At 46.6% G+C, this 5,729-nt stretch overlaps 1 non-coding gene across 1 annotated transcript; it reads right to left on the bottom strand.

The window, feature by feature from the left end:
* Nucleotides 1-5,308: 5,308 nt before the first annotated feature.
* On the bottom strand, nt 5,309-5,383 carry Trnar-gcg (transfer RNA arginine (anticodon GCG)). The gene has a single exon. It is a non-coding gene; the product is annotated as a tRNA-Arg (tRNA).
* Nucleotides 5,384-5,729: the final 346 nt, after the last annotated feature.

Genomic DNA, 5,729 nt, shown 5'->3' with positions numbered 1-5,729 from the left:
CAGTGTCGGAACAGAAATTTTCGTTTTGATCTGTTAGGTAGTCTGAAATCTGCCTTCTATTACTCTTGCTAAACAGATAAACCTTCCTCCCTTTTTTTATATTCCTTCCATATTCAGGGATGCTGCAACGGCCTTATGATCACTGATTCCCTGTTCTGCACATACAGAGTCGAAAAGTTCGGGTCTGTTTGTTATCAGTAGGTCCAAGATGTTATCTCCACGGGTCGGTTCTCTGTTTAATTGCTCGAGGTAATTTTCGGATAGTGCACTCAGTATAATGTCGCTTGATGCTCTGTCCCTACCACCCGTCCTAAACATCTGAGTGTCGCAGTCTATATGTGGTAAATTGAAATCTCCACCTAAGACTATAACATGCTGAGAAAATTTATGTGAAATGTATTCCAAATTTTCTCTCAGTTGTTCTGCCACTAATGCTGCTGAGTCGGGAGGTCGGTAAAAGGAGCCAATTATTAACCTAGCTCGGATGTTGAGTGTAACCTCCACCCATAATAATTCACAGGGACTATCCACTTCTACTTCACTACAGGATAAACTACTACTAACAGCGACGAACACTGCACCACCGATTGCATGCAATCTATCCTTTCTGAACACTGTCTGTACCTTTTTAAAAATTTCGGCAGAATTTATCCCTGGCTTCAGCCAGCTTTCTGTACCTATAACGATTTCAGCTTCGGTGCTTTCTATCAGCGCTTGAAGTTCCGGTACTTTACCAACGCAGTTTCGACAGTTGACAATTACAATACCGATTGCTGCTTGGTCCCCGCATGTCCTGACTTTGCCCCGCACCCGTTGAGGCTGTTGCCCTTTCTGTACTTGCCCAAGGCCATCTAACCTAAAAAACCGCCCAGCCCACGCCACACAACCCCTGCTACCCGTGTAGCCGCTTGTTGCGTGTAGTGGACTCCTGACCTATCCAGCGGAACCCGAAACCCCACCACCCTATGGCGAAAGTCGAGGAATCTGCAGCCCACACGGTCGCAGAACCGTCTCAGCCTCTGATTCACACCCTCCACTCGGCTCTGTACCAAAGGTCCGCAGTCAGTCCTGTCGACGATGCTGCAGATGGTGAGCTCTGCTTTCATCCCGCTAGCGAGACTGGCAGTCTTCACCAAATCAGATAGCCGCCGGAAGCCAGAGAGGATTTCCTCCGATCCATAGCGACACACGTCATTGGTGCCGACATGAGCGGCCACCTGCAGATGGGTGCACCCTGTACCCTTCATGGCATCCGGAAGGACCCTTTCCACATCTGGAATGACTACCCCCGGTATGCACACGGAGTGCACATCGGTTTTCTTACCCTCTCTTGCTGCCATTTCCCTAAGGGGCCCCATTACGCGCCTGACGTTGGAGCTCCCAACTACCAGTAAGCCCACCCTTTGCGACCGCCCGGATCTTGCAGACTGAGGGGCAACCTCTGGAACAGGACAAGCAGCCATGTCAGGCCGAAGATCAGTATCAGCCTGAGACAGAGGCTGAAACCGGTTCGTCAGACAAACCGGAGAGGCCTTCCGTTCAGCCCTCTGGAATGTCTTTCGCCCCCTGCCACACCTTGAGACGACCTCCCACTCTACCACAGGTGAGGGATCAGCCTCAATGCGGGCAGTATCCCGGGCAACCACAGTCGTAGTCCGATCGGGGGATGCGTGGGACGAGCTGGCCGTCTCCGACAAACCCCCATCCTGACCCCCACAGTGATGCCCATTGGCAACAGCCTCAAGCTGTGTGACCGAAGCCAACACTGCCTGAAGCTGGGAGCGAAGGGATGCCAACTCAGCCTGCATCCGAACACAGCAGTTGCAGTCCCTATCCATGCTAAAAACTGTTGTGCAAAGAACGTCTGAACTAATCTACAGAGAGCGCAAACAAATCGACACAAAATTTAAACGGTTATTAAAATACAAGATTGCCTAGTAAATGCAGTAATGCTGCTACTTGCGCACTGCTGACACACTGCTCGGCGGCGGAAGGAGACTACGCGATTTTACACTATTCAGGTGCTAAAACGCGATGCTACAACTCTCAAATTCTATAATACGCCCGAAATTTATGAATTAAACAATGCAAGTACCAAAAACACGCAAAGAAATTAAGAATTAAACTATGTAACAAATGAGTGAGCTAGGTGTATACGACTTGCTGCTGCAGCTGCTTATCCAACGGCGGCAGGGAGCACACTGACTGTGACCAACCGACACTGGCCGTTCAAAACAAAAACACAAGACAAACGACTACGCGAATTTACACTATTAAGGTACTAAACGCGATGCTACAACTCTCAAATACTATAATACGTCCGAAATTTATGAATTAAGCAATGCAAGTACCAAAAACACGCAAAGAAATTAAGAATTAAACTATGTAACAAATGAGTGAGCTAGGAGTATATGACTTGCTGCTGCAGCTGCTTATCCAACGGCTGCAGGATGCTGCGGATAAACTGGACTGAAAGAAGAACAAATGTGTCTACTATTGAGCAATTCGGTATCTCCACGTGCATTTCTTCTCGTGTTAACCAAAGAATTCTTCAGTTCTTTCGCCATGTGGTGAGAAGAGATGGAGAAATCCTAGAGAAAATAATCATGGAAGTGAAGATCGAGCTCAAGAGCAGTGATCAGGTGAACTGATCAAATCGAGCAGATCTCTGATCTATCCCCGCATCATTCTCTAAGAGTAGCTGATAACCGTCTGGGAAGAATATGTCTGGCTCATAGGATCGCGACGCTCCGCAATGAGCACAACGGGCTGTGACGATGATGGTTTATTTCTCTGGTGTGGTCAGTGAGTTTTCAGCATACAGCCGAATGCCTAGGCTTCACTATATTGCACTGCTTTCTCATCTACTGAGAAACTGAACAGGTGGGCTATCTCGACAGAAATACAGCGCAGCGTCCAAATTCGGCAATTATATTTGTACACTACTAGCCATTAAAATTGCTGCACCAAGAAGAAATGCAAATGATAAACGGATATTTAGTAGACAAATATATTATACTAGAACTGATATGTGATTACGTTTTCACGCAATTTGGGTGCATAGATCCTGAGAAATCAGTACCCAGAACAACCACATCTGGCCGTAATAACGGCCTTGATACGCCTAGGCATTGAGTCAAACATAGCTTGGATGGCGTGTACAGGTACAGCTGCCCATGCAGCTTCAACATGATACCACAGTTCATCAAGAGTAGTGACTGGCGTATTGTGACGAGCCAGTTGCTCGGCCGCCATTCACCAGACGATTTCAATTGGTGAGAGATCTGGAGAATGCGCTGCCCAGGGCAGCAGTCGAACATTTTCTGTATCCAGAAATGCCCGTACAGGACCTGCAACATGCAGTCGTGCATTATCCTGCTGAAATGTAGGATTTCGCAGGGATCGAATGAAAGGTAGTGGCACGGGTCGTAACACATCTGAAATTTAACGTCCACTGTCTAAAGTGCCGTCAATGCGAACAAGAGATGACCGAGACGTGTAACCAATGGCACCCCATACCATCACGCCGGGCGATACGCCAGCATGACGATGACGTGTACACGCTTCCAATGTGCGATCACCGCGGTGTCGACAACACGGATGCGACCATCATGATTCTGTAAAGAGAACCTGGATTCATCCGAAAAAATGACTTTTTGCCGTTTGTGAACCCAGGGTCGTCGTTGAGTAGGCATACACTATCGCAGGCCCCTCCTGTCTGTGACGCAGCCGAGCGACCGCTCCGGTCGTAGGTTCATATCCTGCCCCGGGCATGGATGTATGTGATGTCCTTAGGTTAGTTAGGTTTAATTAGTTCTAAGTTCTAGGCGACTGATGACCTCAGAAGTGAAGTCGCATAGTGCTCAGAGCCATTTGAAATTTGTGATGCAGCGTCAAGGGTAACCGCAGCCATGGTCTCCGAGCTGCAAACGTCGTCGAACTGTTCGTGCAGATGGTTGTTGTCTTGCAAAGGTCCCCATCTATTGACTCAGGGATCGATACATGGCTGCACGATCCGTTACAGTCATGTGGATAAGATTCCTGTCATCTCGACTGCTAGTGATACGAGGCCGTTGGGATACAGTACGGCGTTCCGTATTACCCTCCTGAACCCACCGATTCCATATTCTGCTAACAGTCATTGGATCTCGACCAAAGTGAGCAGCAATGTCGCGATGCGATAAAGCGCAATCGCGATAGGCTACAATCCGACCTTTATCAAAGTCGGAAACGTGATGGTACACATTTCTCCTCCTTACGTGAGGCATCACAACAACGTTTCACGAGGCAACGCCGGTCAACTGCTGTTTGTGCATGAGAAATCGTTTGGAAACTTTCCCCATGTCAGCACGTTGTAGGTGTCGCCACCGGCGCCAAGGTTGTGTGAATGCTCTGAAAAGCTAATCATTTGCATATCACAGCATCTTCTTCCTGTCGGTTAAATTTCGCATCTGTAGCACGTCATCTTCGTGGTGTAGCAATTTTAATGGGCAGTAGTGTATATTTATTCATTCATCCACGGATCACCTCACGATGATACAGGATTTGTTATCACAATACGATGAAAATACGTAGCTTCAATGTAGGCACACACTGAATGTATAGGTCTGAGTACGTTTTTCAGGATAGGAGGTCACCCTTGGCTATGCTGAAGAATGCATCCCGGCTTTGGCATAAATGATTTAGAGAAACTATTGAAAACCTAAATCCGGTTGGCTGGACAGAAGAAACTCGATGCTCCTGAATGCGAAGAGTGTCAACCGCATGCCCCATTCGATTGGTTCCTACTGAAATAGGTTCTCCTGATGGTACAAAAACATCAATTTGTACCAAATATATTACAATAAAAACATTGTTTTGTACTCCAACACGTCACACTCTGTGGACACTCACTGTTGATTTAAGAATGAGGAACACGGAATTGTCGATGTCCACCCTCTTGGAAAATTTAATCAGCATTCCTCGAGATGAACCAGATGTTGAGTTCAAGAGAATGGTAAGACATTACTATCATGCACTATATATCTTGGCACAATCGCTTTCGATAAAATTACATTGCCATTATGTTTTACAATATGGCAGGGTGTTGTAGTCTCCTCTTTTGTTATTAACCTCTACTATGAGTTCTCTATGTAATCTTAAACCGTGTAGTGTACATTACTTACGGAGAATGTTGTAACTACCTTTAAAATTAGATGTATTTTAAAAATATTTTTCGTCTTCTTGTGCAGTTTTTTATATAGAATGAGATTTTCACTCTGCAGCGGAGTGTGCGCTGATATGAAACTTCTTGGCAGATTAAAACTGTGTGCCCGACCGAGACTCGAACTCGGGACCCTTGCTTTTCGCGGGCAAGTGCTCTACCAACTGAGCTACCGAAGCACGACTCACGCCCGGTCCTCACAGGAGAGCTTCTGTAAAGTTTGGAAGGTAGGAGACGAGATAAAGGCAGAAGTAAAGCTGTGAGGACCGGGCGTGAGTCGTGCTTCGGTAGCTCAATTGGTAGAGCACTTGCCCGCGAAAGGCAAAGGTCCCGAGTTCGAGTATCGGTCGGGCACACAGTTTTAATCTGCCAGGAAGTTTCAGTTTTTATATAGTTTTTTCCCTGGTTGAGTACGCTGCTTGATTTTTTAATTTTTTCCCCCTTCGTAAAAGCATGTCTAAACCGGCTATTGTTCCATGATTATGTATAGAACTACTAGTTGATCACTTATTAATGTTTTGCCTGA

The sequence above is a fragment of the Schistocerca nitens genome, chromosome 5 (assembly GCF_023898315.1).
Source record: "Schistocerca nitens isolate TAMUIC-IGC-003100 chromosome 5, iqSchNite1.1, whole genome shotgun sequence".
Lineage (NCBI taxonomy): Eukaryota > Metazoa > Arthropoda > Insecta > Orthoptera > Acrididae > Schistocerca > Schistocerca nitens.
This window is presented reverse-complemented; position numbering and strand designations above follow the sequence as displayed.